Raw genomic sequence first — 17,281 nt, 5'->3', positions numbered from 1 at the left:
TCTGTCTCTGTGTTTCAGCCTCTCCAGATTTTTCCTCTCTAATCTGCTCATCAGCTGTAGGGAGATGCTTCATCATGTTGATCTCACTTTAAACCAGCTTCATGTCACTGAGTCTCCTCGGAACAGATCCAGACATTTAACAGGAAGTTCTTCTTCTTCAGAGCTTCACCAGGTCTATTTTCATCCTGGTCTCGTTGTTGTTTTGCGTCTCGTGAGGACTTCGTTGATTCTATCTCCTCTGGGGGTGAATAATGATGTATGAAGACGTTCAGATGATTCTGTGACAGCAGTAAATCAGCTGAAGATCTGTGACTCATAAACAAACAAACATGTTCTCATCTGTCAGTCACGTCCCTCCCACGCTTTAATCACTCATTACTGAGCTGGAATCAATTAATCAAAGCAGCCGCCAGGAAATCAAACAATCTGAGATCCAGAAATCCTTCAGAACGGCTAAATAAGCAGACGACAGTTCAAACGGAGAGAAAATATTCATGAAAAACTCCACTTTCTGGTGTTATTTCAGTGGTTTTTCACCTTTTACACTCCTCATGAAGCCAAACTCGCTGATCTAATGGTGGTGACGCTGATCCAACAAAGTTTAAAGAAAATATGATCAGATTAGTTCATTTATTTTCCAATTTCTGTGATAGACAGAATCAAGCATAAACTCAATTAAATTCTGAAGTCTATTGCAGAACTGGAGGACATTTTACACCCAATAATTTACAAATAACATCCTAAAACATGCAGTAGTTGTGTAAATGTTCTTGTCTTGAGACCAAATCTAAAAAAAACTAGGAGAAAAGAATGTTTGAAGATATTTTAAAATACCAAATAAGTCTGGAGTTTCTGCTAAAATGCCATTTTTCTCTTGTCCCCAAATTTAAATCTTTTTTTTGGTTGTTTTTTATCATTGATTTCTCTTGTAATAGTGTGAACATTTTCTTTAATTAACATAAGATTTTAAATAATAATTATTATACATGGAACGTGTCCCACAGTATGTCAGTATAACCTGTTGATAATGTTTTTGTCATTTTCTCTTATTTTTGTCTTATGTTATTTTTAGTCATTTTGTCTCTTGTTTTTTGTCTTTTCTGTCTCGTTTCTGTTGTTTTGTGTCTCGTTTTTGCCTTTTTGTGTCTTGTTTCTGTCGTTTTCTATTTCATTTTTGTCTTTTCTGTCTTGTTTTTGTCATTTTGTGTCTCATTTTTGTCTTTCTGTGTCTCGTTTTTGTCATTTTGTGTCATATTTTTGGCGTTTCCATCGTCCAACAGTGTTCCTAAAGAATGGGTGGATCAAAGCTATGTCCTCTCTTCTATTTTTCATATTTCCATCCCATTGTCAGCCTTGATTGAATGTCTCTCTCTACCTCATTATCAGGATCAGACTCATTCTTTGGACTGTTTTCCATCAGTGGTCAGCAGTAACAGCTAGCTAAATATCTAGCTTCTACTGCTGAGAGAAAGATCACATTAGCATGGATTAGAGTAGGATTAGCAACAACACAGAAAACATGGAATAAAAATGCTACCATTGATGTGGAAGCTCAGCCAATCAGTACTATTACTGATCAATATGGAGCAGAAAACTGGAAAAGAGAAGGTTGATTTTTTTTAAACACGTCCTCTAATTCTGGAATGACCCATTTACTTTTATTCAACGCTCTACTTTTACTCCTCTACATTTACAGCATTGGGTGCTTTTCCTTCCTGAATGATTGCAATAAATGAAGGATTATTTGAGCTGCAGCTGAAATAAATACTGTTCTGGATAAACCTCCTACATCTTTTTGGTTTGCTGGAGGCAGTTTGAACTTTAAACTGATATTCTCAAGCGAATAAACTTCCAGTTCACTAAAGCTGCACCTCCATGAACCAGTTCATCCTCCCAGTACAGACAAGTTCTACTGGAATCAGAGGAGCAAACTGGACTTGTTTCCTACACTAAACTCTCCGCATCTGTACTGTAATATGAATAAATCCTTCCACCCTGCTTTAACGCTGCACATTTTCTACATTAACAGATATTTGGACTTGAAATTTGTTCAGAATGACTCAAAATTGACCAAAATATCTTAAAATGTGTCCAAAATTACACAGAAATTGCCCAAAATTGGATAAAGATTGTCCAAAATGACCTAAACTTTCTCCAAAGAAAGACAAATTGTCAAAATTGTCAAAAACTGGACACTATGTTTGGAAAATTTGGTGGTGCTGTGTCTCCATGAAGTTCCTGTAAGTGTATTTATGTGGATGGATCCATATTTCTACTAAAATCCAGTCTTTGGTCGACATTTCACCAACTTTAGAGGCTCTAACATCAGTAGAATCTGATGGGTTAAAGTTTGACCAGACAAGGTTCCAGTTTTTGGATATTTAGACTTGAAGTTTGTCCAGATAGACTGAGAATTGATTAAAATACCTAAAATGAGTCCAAAATGGGGAAAAAATCATCAAAATGACCCAAAACTTGTCAAAAATGACTCTAAATTGTCCAACAAATGTGAGTCTTCAGCTGAATAATTAAAACAAGTTGCGTTGTGTCTTTATCTTGGCTTTAGTGAGTCTTTAGAGGATTTTGGTCAGACACATTCTGTATTCTTAAGACTTTCTCCAGACACATCTCAGAGTGCGCCCTTCCATCGCCTCCAGGAGATCAGATAAGTGCTAACAGATAAGCGATAACAGCTTCATATGCTAGCCTCTTTTCACCGTCTGCCAGTTCGCTCGTAACTCTCTGAGTGGCAAGTTAAGGGAGTAGAGACGCTGAGGATGTCGTTGAAGTGTGTATTTGTAGTCACCGTGATATATTTGCAATGTTGTGAGTGTCAGTCTGTTATTACGTTTACAATAATAGTCGCAGAGCTCTGGAGCTTCTCTTCACATCGTCTTCCACCTGGACTGGAACATGAGCAACAAACATGTGAAAAACTGCACTTTAACATCAATGAATGACACTGAAGTTTAATCTCTACATAAATGAGACTGAGTCTGGATGTGCTGCTCTGTCATTAACTCCTAAGTTTAGGGAAAGTTCAAACTAAAGAGGACACTTCAGATCAGACTGAGAATGAGCTGATTCTGAACAAACATCTCAGACTTTCTGAGCTTCAGCACCTCTAGAAGATATTTGAACAACAAGCAACTCCAGAGATCCAGAAGTTGGAGAGAGTTAGCTTTAGCTGAGCCACAGAACATGTGGGACGCTAACCTAGCAAACATTTCAGACTTTTCTCTGTGAATTCTGAGAAATAATTTCCTATTTAATGACAGAGCTGCACATCTGAACTCAGTCTCATTAAAACAGACTCTAATTCAGTGTCATCCATCCAGATTAAAGTGGACTTACCCAAAATGTTTGTTGATGAGCTCCAACAAAACCTGTCCAGGTAGAAGGCCACTTAGACAAACAGGAAGTGGAAGATTCTAAGCAGATTTATAGAAGGGGGAACCGGACTGTACTAAGTGTGTTCCAGTATAGAGGGGTGTTTGTGGGTTTTCAATAACATACTATTTTGACAATATACTGCACTATGACATTTTTTTGAACCACATATCATACATGACAGTTTTAGCCAACATCCGAACTACATCCTATACTACGGCGTTATACACAGAGTGCTTTGGTTACATGTTGATTTATAATCTGGATTTTTTTCTGTTTTGTTTTTTGACAGGATTACCACAGACTGACCGTGAACACCGTTGACACCCACCTGAGGGAGACGCTGTCTAAGACCTCCAGGCTGCTTGGTCGTGGTCTTTCTGCTCCAGAACATCTTCATCAACTACGTCTTCTTTTGAAGAGGCCCTCAGATGCTGCAATCTCTGACCTTAAGGAGGAACTGCTACTTTCACTCTGTAACCAGACGGCGGTTATTTCAAAGACCCAGCTCCTGGTGGCTTTGAGTGAAAATTTAACATCCATCAAAACAGAACTACAGACAGTTAAATCTGAGCTGTCGGTCAGTATTTCAAACATCAGTCTGACCCGGGTGTCCTAAAGCTCGCTGTGGGTGAAACAGAAACTTCAGTCTCCACATCACTGACGACATCGTCTCACTCCAAAGCAGAGCACCTGTCTGCTGAACTTTTAAAAGTGGACTATAAAGGTGAAGAATGTGAGCAGAGGAACAGATGTGATCAGAAAGAAGTCATTTTCTTTTTTCTTTTCACTCTGGTTGACTTGATGCTGTCAGATGCAGATGTTGGAACTGATTCTGATCTTTCAGGACAAAAATCTGCTTTTCCTTCATAGACTTTTCAGGAATTTATTCTCTCAGGTTTTCTCTGCTGTTTATACTTTTATTATCTGTGATTATTTCATTATTGTAAAGTGAAGTTGGAGGCATAAAGACTCATTTAGTTATTTTATTCCTGAAATCTTTGACGTAGCAGAACTAAACTTCCATAACACCATCTACTGCTGCTGATACTGTCACTGCTACTACAACTTGTAATACTAGTACACATGCTGATACTACTTCTACAACTCTAACAGCTACTTATACTACTGCTGCTGCTTGTACTTTTAGTATTACTACTACTGCTTGTACAGCTGTACTACAGCTGCTATTAATCGTCTGGTGTTTGGTTTTCAGGCTGCTAGCTCATCTTAGTGTTTTGCTAGTGGCTAACTAGCTAGCTCTCATAGACTGGAAGCTCTCAACAAGATTTAAAAATGAAAAAAGACCCAAAAACTATTCTTACCTATGAAAAGTCATTCCAAGTTTCCTTGTCTCAATCGTACGACGTGGTGTGTAATTGTATGCAGCACAACGAGACGTCATACTTGTTTCCGTTTTCACGTCATCTACATCCACGGAATGCTCTGAAACTTTGCCCCCACTAGCTTAGCCTCGTAGCACGCAACTCAAAAAGGCATGTTGTAAATACTTATTCATATCTGTGGTCCTATCTACCAATTCATATCTACAGTCCTATCTACTGATTCATATCTATACTCACTAGTCTGGTCCGATGCAGTCTCCATGATGACGTTTCACGAGTACCTGAGAACCAGGTATGGACAGTTACGTACTGAGAAACGGCCACAGTCTTCTTACCGCAAAGGTACAAAGCTACTCGTCTTCTCCAACGGCATCAGGAAACGTCTTCAAAGCTTCTTCAAATCCAAATGAAATAAATTCAAAAGATCAAACTCACGTCATTGGTGCATTCAGGTGCAGTCGGACAACGAAGTTGCGTTCCGGAGCGTCAGAAATCGGATTATCAGTAATGTGAATTTCCAACGAAAATTTTGGGGGGGCACACGGGGTGGCCAATCAGATCACAGGGGGGACCACTGCCCCCCACCCCCATCCCCCCATGGAATATCCACCACTGCTCGAATCTTCACACGGTGGAATGAACGTCACCCCTTTAAACAGCTGTCCCATCTTCAGGATAATTCATCAGAAACTATTTTAAATAAAAGGAACAAAGAGAGACAAGAGGTGCTTTGATAAACATATAAATAGAATCAGAAGGTGTCAAATAATGCAGAGAAATAAAGCATAAAGGAGCTCTTCTCTGAGCGTAGTTTAATTCTAAGAAAAGCTAAAAGCCGGAGTCAGTGGATGATGATTTATTCTCAGTCTTGATCTGTGAGAAGCTTCCGTGTTTCATGTCCACGTCTGATGATGGAAAATCTGCAAACTGTGACAGCAGATGAAACACGAATTCTTTCCCTTCTGTCATGGATCTGCTGCTGGTTTTATGTTTCCTTTAGTTCTCAGAATGTTTTCAGAAGAATTAAAGATTTTATTATTGCTGCATGAACACAAGACGTCCATCGAGCGCAGATGTTTTCCTCTTTTCCTCCCCAATCCTCTCATCAAACAGCAGATGAATGTGAGTTCACTGACAGATTTTGAGCCATTTTGGACAAAATATTAGTATTTTGGGACATTTAGATGATTTATTATAATTTTTAGAAGGGTTCATGTCATTTTAGGCACATTTAGGGAAAACTTCTCTCATGCTGGACAATTTTTAGTCATTTCGGATCCATTTTCAGTCACTTCCACAATAAATATCTCCATGTTTCCTCTCCAGACTTTTCCTCTCTGCTATCATCAGTAGAAAGATGTTTCACCATGCTGAATGGATCTCCAACAACTAGATCCTCTGTTCTCTGTTTCTGAGCTGTGCTGCATTTATTTTATTCATCCAGTCGCTTTGGTTTTACTCTCAGGACCATTCTGGTAATTCTATGTCATTTTGAACAGGTTTCCAGTCATTTATAATCATTTTTGCAATAATTTTTGATAGATTTTGAAATATTTTGGACAAATATGAATCTTTTTTTCACACGTTTGTTATCATGGCTGCATTTTGGATGATTTTTTATTCTTTTTAGAAGAGTTCGTGTCATTTTAGACACATTTCATGTTGGACATTTTTTTCAAACATGTTTGAACGAGTTGATGTAAATCTGGACAGTTTTTGAGTCATTCTGATAATATCATTTCAATCATTTTGGAGAAGTTGATCACTTTGAAAGCTTTTTTCAATGATAGAGGAGTCATTTTGAAGGAGTTTGTCATTTTGGTTACATTTTCAGTTACTTTGAAAACAAAAATCTCCATGTCATTTTGGAGAATTTTACAATATTTATGGACACATTTTTAACCATTTTATGCGAGTTCTGAGCTAACTGCGTTTCATGCACAGTATCGTCTCTTTTCTCTAAATTTTTTGGGTTGCTTCTAATTTGTTGCCTCAGTTTTGTTGTTTTCTGTCTCTTTCTGCTGCTTCGTGTCTCTCTGTGGTCTTTTTAGCTCCTCATCCTCTAAATGTTTTTCTATCTCCATGTTTCCTCTCCAGACTTTTCTTCTCTTTTTCCGTGTTTTCAGAAGAATTAAAGGTTTTCATTTTTGCTGCATAAACACAAGACGTCCATGGAGCTGAGATGTTTTCCTCTTTTCCTCCTGAATCATGAAGCAGCAGATGAATGCGGTTTGTTCAGACGTTACCTCCGAGCTTCGGTTCCTATCGGGAGAACGTGTGAGCGGTGGGATGAGTCGACCCCCGACCTCCGGCTCGCTGTTTTCCCTCCTACAGCATCTCTCCCTCCGTCCTCCCACTCATCGCTCTCCATCCATCACCAAACCGCCGTCTTAATTTCGCGGAGCGCTTCGATCGTCAGCCGGCGTCGCTCTGATATCTGAGAGGAAAAAGAGACGCTTCCTGTTAGCAGAAACCTCAGCTGCTGCTGGAGGAGGAGGATTAAAGTATATTCTGTCCGATTGCTGCGGTTTGTGAGAGTTTATGGTTTAATGTGTGACTCAGGAGATGGAGGCGCTAACAGGTGGAGTCCTACTGGGAGCTGTGGTCAGCAGGAAACCGGACTGGGAATCTTCCCAAAGCACCAGGGAGGAAGGGAAGAGCAGCGGGATGAGGCCGAACGCTGCCAGGACAAGACGGAGGAAGAAAGATCCAAGCGCCATGTCCAACAATCCTGCAGTGTCCTCCTCAGTCTGTCCAACTTCAAACCTCAGTCGCTGATGGCACCATCAGAACCACTGCTGGGTCCAGCTTCATCCAGTAAATCCAGACAGCTGCCTGATTAAAGCAGCACAGGAGCCAAACAGAAGATCCAAGGTGGCAGCAGGACTCCTCAGATCAACACAAGACTCTTCAGTTCCCTCAACAAGCAGCCAAGAACCTTCAGGCTGAAATACTGCTGCAGTGGAAAAGCAAAACGTCTAAATCAGCCGTGAGCATCAATCTAATGACACCATACAGAACAAAGAGCAAAGTTAAAGGAAGCAGCTTCTCCTCTTCAATGAACTGCATTTAAATGACTCAAGTGTTGGTAGAAACTCAAGTCTTTAAAGATTTCTCTGCATTATCGCTGCCAGACGCTGCTCTTATGTCGTCTTCTATAGATCTCCATCATCAGCTCCAGTTATTAGTCTAAGCCGAGGTCAGCCCTGCAGAGAGACGGATAGATGATGCTCCGTTCACTGAAGCCGGTCGGATGAGAAGCCGTAAATAAAATGCTTTATGCAGTAAAGAATATCAAAATCCGTCTGGCAGATGTCCAGATAGCTTTTTCTGCTTTGCTGGTTTCTTCCTGTTTCTCCCCGAGGCGCCGATCGACTCTCCACACGTGTGAAAATCTGAATTCACACGAGACTCTATCACTGTTTGGAGTTCTGACAGATTACAGCGACGGCAGAGTAGATTAAAATCCTGAACGGAGCAAATAAAAGCTCCAAACTCAGCTTAGAAATGAAGGAGAACCTTTTCTGCTTATTAGCTGTGCAACTATCTGGAAATTATACAGAAATCTTTGTCAAATCTCCATATTTGTCCAAAATTATTAGACATTTGTCCAGAACATGCTCAAACAATCCTCTTTTCCTGTTCACAATCTGTCCAAAATGAGCTAAGCATCTGGGATGGCTTACAAGGGTTCCAAAAATGACTAAAAACCGTAAAAATACGTCCAGAATGACTCAAATTTGACCTCATAAAAAAGAATGTTCTCTAAACGTTAACGAAAATGACCTGAAATATGTGCTAAATGACGAGAAATTAATCAACTTTATCATGATTGCAGTGACGCCGTGCTGCTATGTCACAATGATACAGAAATCTTAGTTACTTTTTCCTTTTTTTTTTTGCATTTAAATGTGTATAGTGTTGTATATAAGATCGTATCATTTAGGATAAATTTGAAAAGTTTTGGACAAATTTGATTTATTTTGGAATTTTTTGGTAATTTTGGACAGCATGTAAGTGGTTTTGGATAAATTCGAGTAATTTTTTTTATCATTTTGGAGAGTCTTTGAAATATTTTGGTCACTTTTTGAGTCATTTTGGGTTATTTTAGACTTTTTTTGTCATTTTGGAGAGACAGAAAAAGACAAGAATGAGGTAGAAAGCGACAAAAACGAGTCATATTTTCAGTGTATTCTTTGGCAGAGTAATAAAGAAACCTACATTTATATCACCACAAACACGCGTAAAGCACACGTTTGGGCTACGTATGTAAACACTGCAGTTAAAGATCTCTCATTATTTATGACTTTTTTCTATTTTTCGATTGTTTTTTAACGTTTTATTGCTCAGCCCTGAGAGCAGTCGCTTCACATTTTACTGCACATTCTGTAAGAGCATGAGATGAATAAAAACTCTTGAATATGAAAATGGCTTTTAGCTGCAGACGGTTTCCAGTTTTCAGTCGCTGATTAACGTTTGGTGATTCTATGAAGAGCAGCTTTTTACCTGGAAGATTATATTTTTATCTCATAATGAAGCGCTTGGATGGAGTCATGCGACTGATTATTTATTAATTTAACAGACCGTCGTGTCGTCCTCTGGGCCACATTTAAATCAGCAGGAATCAGTACGACAGGAGGATGGTTGGAGCTACACTATGTGTGCAAATGATCCATTTAATTTTTCTGTTTGTACTAACAGAACTGAAAATACACAGAATTATACCAATAAATTTGGTAATTAAAGTAAATTAATTAATCAATGTATTTCAGTGGAATTTACACACAGTTTTTTAATATTATTTTGATAAACCCAGCTCATGTTTAGAGCTGTAGCTATGTTAGCATTAACAAGCTCATATTAGTAGGTATGTTAGCCCAGACAAGACAACGTTAGCTACTCTTTTAGCCTATAAAGGATAACTGTAGCTGACAACTACTGTGTTAGCCTAAATAAGCTAACTTTAGATGGTATGTCAGCCTAAACAAGACAGTTAGCTACCCTATTAGCCTATAAAGGATAACTGTAGCCGACAGCTACTGTGTTAGCCTCAACAAGCTAACATTAGCTGCTGTGTTGGCCTAAACATCAAATCATCAGCTGCCTTGTTAGCCTCAACAAAATAACTTTAGCCCGTATGTTAGCACAAACAAGGCAGCACTATTCGTCAAACAAGATACTGCTAGTCGGTACATTAGCACAAACAAAACAACGCTATCTGACATGTCAGCTTGTCTGCCATTTTCGTCAAGACAAGATGTAAGCCTAAATAAGATAAGAGGATGTTAGCTGCCATGTTAGTCTAGACAAGACAATGTCAGCTACTCTATGGACCTTAAAAGGATAACTTTAACTGACACCTGCACTGTTAGCCTCAACAAATTAACTTTAGCTTCTAGGTTAGCCAAAACAACAAATCATCTCCTGCCATGTTAATCTCAACAAAGTGACTTTAGCCTGTATGTTAGCACAAACAAAGTAGCACTATTCATCAAGTTACCATAAAGAAGGTACTGCTAGCTGGTCCATTAGCGTAAACAAAATAACACTTTCTGACATGTTAGCATAGAGAAGATAGTGTCGTCTGCCATTTCAGTCTATACATGATAAGATGGCGTTAGCTGCCATCTTAGCTTAAACAAGACAATATTAGCTTTGCTATTAGCCTATAAAAATAACTGTAGCTGACAGCAACAGTGTTAGCCTAAGTAAGATAACTTTAGCTGTTATATTAGCCTAAACAACAAATCATCAGCTGTCATGTTAGGTTAAATGAAATATTTTTAGCCTATATATTAGCCCAAACAAAGTAGCGCTATTTGTCATGGTGCCATTAACAAGATACTGCTAGCTGGTACAATAGCACAACCAAAACAATCTTATCTGACATGTTAGCATAAAGAAGATTATATTGTCTGCCATTTTAGTCTGTGCAAGACAAGATGATGCCAGCTGCCATGTTAGCCTAAACAAGATAATGTTAGCTTTGCTATTAGCCTATGAAGAATAACTGGAGCTGACAGCTACTGTGTTAGCCTCAACAAGACAACTTTAGGTGCTATGCTAAGCTGAACATGATTGCATTAGCCATCAGGCAAGTAACTTTAAACAAAGTAATGCTATCTGCCATGTTGGTCAAGGTGACTTTAGCCTCTAAATTAGCTACAACAAGATTATAGTAACCATCAGGTAGGTCTAGATAAGTTAGTGTCATCTCTATCATTTACCCAAAGATGATAATGTTAGCTGCTATTTTGTCCTAAACAAGGTGACTTTAGCCTCTAAGTTAGCCAGAACAAGACTGTAGTAGCCATCAGGTCAGTCTAGATAAGTCAGTGTCAGTTTAGATAACGTCACCTGCCATGTTAGCTTAGATAACACAAAATGGACAGATGGATGGATGGATGTTGGATGGATGTTGGTTGTTGGATGTTAGATGGATGGATGCTGGATGATGGCTGCTGACTCGTCTCCTGACTCGTCTCCAGGCCTCTGGGGACTCTGTGGTCTCCGTGGTCCAGATGTTGTGCCGGGTGGATCCAGCAGCAGCAGGTGGTGTCTTTCGGCTGCCAACTATCTGCTGGCAGCGGCGGCGGCTTACTTAGCCTCTGCCTCCAGAACGGTGCTGGCAGCTCGGCTCGGCTGGGTTAGGAAGCTGAGACGCCCACGAACAATGAAAGCAAACAAAGCCTCGCTGTCCGCCTCTCATCTCCTAATATTCCTCTTTTCTCTCGCAGCTCGTCTGCAGCTACAGTCTGACAAGCACCAGGAGCTAAAACTCACTCATTAATCTAGAATTCAGCCCCCAACATCTGGTTCTTCCATAATAAGTTCATTTCTACAGCATTCAAGGACACTAATCTGAAGCTAAATCACATCTACGAAAGGTCAATAAATCATTAAAACATTTGTTTATGAAAAGTACATTTCATTTATTTGAATCTGATTATGGGACCTGAACACCTCACATAAGTTCCCCTCCAAAATATGTTTTCTGTTGCATTAAATTCACATTTTCTGATCAGTTTATTATTGCTCAGTTATTAGCTGCAGTAAAACGTCATCTGTGGTCATAAAGAGATCCATAAAAACACTGTGTTTCTATGGAATTTAGTATAATTTGTTATTTTTAATCTGGAGTCATTGAACATTGATAAGTTAAACAGAGATTTTAATGAAGTGCCGTGTTTTTCTCAATTTTGCCATGAGGATTTTTCACTTTTAGGTTAATCTATATTAAATCTGGTTTTATAAATAACCAGTTTCTGCTCAGATGAAGTCTTTACTGCAGACACATCAGCATGCTTCAAAAATAACCTGAAATATGTGCAAAATGAATAGGAATTACTCAAATATGTCCAGAATTTGTTTAAAAAATACACCTCAACTGTCCAAAATGAGTTAACTGTCTAGGATGACTGAAAAAGACTTTTAAAAAAATGACTAAAAATGGGTCCAAAATGACTTTAAAATGTCTTCAAACTGTTAAAATTTTCTTTTAAATAGTAGGAATTATTTGTATTCGTATTATTTGCATGATTTGGGAAATGTTTTTAATAATTTTGGGGCAAATTTGATCTATTTTGGACATTTTTTGTAATTTTGGACAGAATTTGAGTGACTTTTTTGTCATTTTGGACAGTTTTTAAAAAATATTTTGATAATTTTGTTGAGTCACTTTGAGTTATTTAGGCATTTATTTGTCATTTAGGGAGATTTTGAAAATATGAAAAATTGAAGAGAGTACATAGTTTTGCTCTGCCCATTCTTTAGGAAAATTGTTTGATGATGGAAACGACAAAAACTGGACAGTAAACTACAAAAACAAGATGTAAAATGACAAAAACAAGACAAAAAATGACGGAAATGAAACAAAACAACAAAAAGAAGACATAAAATGACAAAAACAAGACATAAAACAATGAAAACAAGACATAAAATGACAAAAACAAGACATAAAACAATGAAAACAAGACATAAAATGACAGAAATGAAACAAAACAACAAAAACGAGACATAAAATGACAAAAACAAGACACAAAACAATGAAAACAAGACATAAAATGACAAAAACAAGACATAAAACAATGAAAACAAGACATAAAATGACAGTAATGAAACAAAACAACAAAAAGAAGACATAAAAAGACAAAAACAAGACACAAAACAATGAAAACAAGACATAAAATGACAAAAACAAGACATAAAACAATGAAAACAAGACATAAAATGACAGAAATGAAACAAAACAACAAAAACGAGACATAAAATGACAAAAACAAAACAATAAATGACAAAATGCCTGTAAATTAAATAAACAGTTATTTTAATTAATGAAGTTTTGTTTCTCTAAATTTCGCCATGAGGATTTTTTCTTTAATATAAATCTATCCTGGATCTTACTTTAAAAATAATCACGTTCTGCAGGCGTGTTTAATCTAAAAATCCTCTCCAGTTCCTCCACCGTATGCCTTCTTAGAATCGGTGTTTTCATGTGAATCTGAATCCTTTCAGGCCTTCAGAGGAAACAGTGAAGGTTTTTATCTCCATCCTGGAGGAGCTTCATCTCACCTCCCCGCTGCTCATAAAACACTTCATTTGTGAGGTGGAATTATAATTATTTATTACCGGGTGAATTGGAAGCATGTGTTAATTTCCTGAAGAATTTATTCTTTTATCTTTGGTTGAAAAACAAGCAAGCAGCTCTGAATAAAACCTGCAGCTCAGACCTTGTGCTGGCGTTCGGCTACGTTTCCTGGCTGTCGATGGAGAACGGCGAGGTCGTTCGACGTTTAATAAAAGTGCAGCCATGAGTGATCAGATAGAAAGCAGACGTAAAGAGGAGCTGATGTGGCCTCAGCAGTCATCCTTCAGCTGCTTCTCCGCCGATTACAGAGAAATCAGACCAAAAAAAGGAAGAAAATTTGTCCAAAATGAATAAAAAATGTCTAAAATAAGTAAAAAATTGTCCAAAATGACTAAAAGTTGTCCGAAATGAATTTTTAAAAAATTCTAAAATAAGTTAGAATTGTGCAAAATGACTAAAACTTGTCCAAAATGAATTTTAAAAAATTGTAAAATAAGTAAAAATTGTCCAAAATTACTAAAACTTGTCTGAAATGAATTTTAAAAAATGTCTAAAATAAGTTAGAATTGTCCAAAATCACTAAAACTTGTCCAAAATGAATTTAAAAAATTGTAAAATAAGTAAAAATTGTCCAAAATTACTAAAACTTGTCTGAAATGAATTTAAAAAAATGTCTAAAATAAGTTAGAATTGTCCAAAATTACTAAAACTTGTCCAAAATGAATTAAAAAAATTGTAAAATAAGTAAAAATTGTCCAAAATGACTAAAACTTGTCCGAAATGAATTTAAAAAAAATGTCTAAAATAAGTAAAAATTGTCCAAAATTACTAAAACTTGTCCAAAATGAATTTAAAAAATGTCTAAAATAAGTAAAAATTGTCCAAAATGACTAAAACTTGTCCAAAATGAATTTTAAAAAATGTATAAAATAAGTAGAAATTGTCCAAAATGACTAAAACTTGTCCAAAATGAATTTTAAAAAATTGTAAAATAAGTAAAAATTGTCCAAAATTACTAAAACTTGTCTGAAATGAATTTAAAAAAATGTCTAAAATAAGTTAGAATTGTCCAAAATTACTAAAACTTGTCCAAAATGAATTAAAAAAATTGTAAAATAAGTAAAAATTGTCCAAAATGACTAAAACTTGTCCGAAATGAATTTAAAAAAAATGTCTAAAATAAGTAAAAATTGTCCAAAATTACTAAAACTTGTCCAAAATGAATTTAAAAAATGTCTAAAATAAGTAAAAATTGTCCAAAATGACTAAAACTTGTCCAAAATGAATTTTAAAAAATGTATAAAATAAGTAGAAATTGTCCAAAATGACTAAAACTTGTCCAAAATGAATTTTAAAAAATGTCTAAAATAAGTAAAAATGGTTCCAAAATGACTAAAACTTGTCCAAAATGAATTTTAAAAATGTCTAAAATAAGTAAAAATTGTCCAAAATTACTAAAGCTTGTCCAAAATGAATTTTAAAAAATGTCTAAAATAAGTAAAAATTGTCCAAAATGACTCAAACTTGTCCAAAATGAATTTAAAAAAATGTCTAAAATAAGTAGAAATTGTTCAAAATGACTAAAACTTGTCCCAAATGAATTTAAAAAAAATTCTAAGATAAGTAAAAATTGTCCAAAATGACTAAAACTTGTCCAAAATGAATTTTAAAAAATGTCTAAAATAAGTAAAAATTGTCCAAAATGACTCAAACTTGTTCAAAATGAATTAAAAAACTTTCTAAAATAAGTAGAAATTGTCCAAAATGACTAAAACTTGTCCAAAATTAATTTTAAAAATGTCTAAAATAAGTAAAAATTGTTCAAAATGACTAAAACTTGTCCAAAATGAATTTAAAAAATGTCCAAAATCATGCAAATAGAAAAAACGATGAAACAATACCATGTCCTTGTGTGACTGTTCACTGCAAACACACAAAACTAGACTCTAAATGTGTCTAAAATGACATAAATCTGGTCAACAGTTATCCAAAAATGGTCCAAAATGACCAGAATGTTTCTAAGATTCCTAAAACTGGCCCAAACTGTTTCTGAAATGAGGTGAAATCAGATCAAAACAGCTTCAATTCGTCCAAAATTGATCAAAAACGACATAAAAAAAGTCTAAACATTTCCCTGCTCCTTTACAAACATTATTTTTATTCATTTATTGTATAGATCCGGTGGAGAACGACAATAACTAAAGACAGAAAGCAGAGAATGAGCTGCTGGGAATCAAACTGGTGACCAAATTTAACAGGCAGATGCAGTTTTTGCTGAAATGTTTTCTCGGCTGATTTAAGAACAAAATCACGTCTTTCAGAAAAGAAAACCCCTGGAATCCTTCTAGACGTTTTCTGTCTGTTGACGTCGTTTGTTTTAAAGCCTTTAATGTAAAATATGACGACTAATGGCTCTAATATGATCATATTTATCATACATGAAGCTGCAGAACATCAGAAGGACTCGGTAAACCTCCACCAGGAGCAGGTGAAGCAGATCTGAACAGAGGAATTAAAGAACCTGACGTCTGGCTGAGACCTTCTCTGGCTTCGCTCCAGGACCTGAGGAGGAGAAACAGCTGTTCCTCCAGATGTGCTTCCAGCTGCCGTTTGTTCTGAGGATCTGACAGGTGAGTTCAGTCTGGTCACACCTTTAGGATTCTGCTCTTTAAAAACTGTTTCTGTCACAAACAGCAGATATTCATGTGACAGTTTTACACAAGACGCCAACATTTGAACAAAGAATGTATTTATTTTATCTGGTTTTTTATTCCAGTTGAATGAAGGAAACTCAGAGTGACCGCTGTGTTTCTGCTGCATGTATGACAAAGTTCTCAAGTGTTGAATCCTGAATCCTTGTTGGTTTATATGTTGTTTATATCTCATTTTTGTTGGGTTTTATCACGTTTTTTGTTGCTTTTTATCTCATTTTTGTTGATTTTTATTGAATTTTTGTTGCTTTTTATCTCATTTTTGTTGATTTTTATTGAATTTTTGTTGCTTTTTATCTCATTTGTGTTGATTTTTATCTCATTTTTGTTGCTTTTTATCTCATTTTTGTTGGCTTTTAACTTGTTTTTGTTGATTGTTATCATTTGTTGTTAATTTTTATCTTGTTTTTTTATTTTTAGCCATTTTTGTTGGTTCTTATCTTGTTTTTGTTGGTTTTGTGTCGTTTTTGTTAGTTTTTTTTAAACAAATTTTTGTTGGTTTTTGTCTAATTTTTCTTGGATTTTATCTTGTTTTTCTTGGTTCTTATGTAGTTTGTGTTGTTTTTTTAGTCAAAGTTTTGTTTTTTTTATCTTGTTTTTGTTGGTTTTATCAAATTTTTATTGGTTTTTAATAAGTGTTTGTTTGTTTTTATCTAATTTTTGTTGCTTTTTTATCTCATTTTTATTGGTTTTTATCTCATTTTTGTTGCTTTCTATCCATTTTTGTTGGTTTTTATCTCATTTTTATTGTTTTTCTCTCGTTTTTGTTGCTTTTTATCTAATATTTGCTGCTTTTTTATCTCGTTTTTATTGCTTTTTATCCGTTTTTGTTGGTTTTTATCTCATTTTTGGAGACCATAAACCAGGGGAAGCAGCAGACCTGGGGTTGATTTGATTAATGATACATGTGGATAATTCCACTCGAAACCACCAGGTGACTTATTTCTCCTGCTGTTTCTTCTGTAGTAGAACTTTTATAGTTTATATAATCATATTGAATCCATCTCTGCAGTCTGTTTAGAAAGCTGTAACTGACTGTAAGTGTCCAGATGAGGATGGAGGTAGAGGAGGTGATGGAAACCGTCCTGACTGAACTAAAACTGTTTGATATGAATCTCAGCCTCAGAAAAACCGTCGTCTGCCACAGAAACACACTCAGCATCCTCGGATTAAAGCGAAGTGATCGCAGACCCGCCGAGGTTATTTGAACCTTTATTACTTTTCCCCATGTGAGTCTGCTGTCAGAG

The sequence above is a fragment of the Acanthochromis polyacanthus genome, chromosome 10 (assembly GCF_021347895.1).
Source record: "Acanthochromis polyacanthus isolate Apoly-LR-REF ecotype Palm Island chromosome 10, KAUST_Apoly_ChrSc, whole genome shotgun sequence".
NCBI lineage: Eukaryota > Metazoa > Chordata > Actinopteri > Pomacentridae > Acanthochromis > Acanthochromis polyacanthus.
This window is presented reverse-complemented; position numbering follows the sequence as displayed.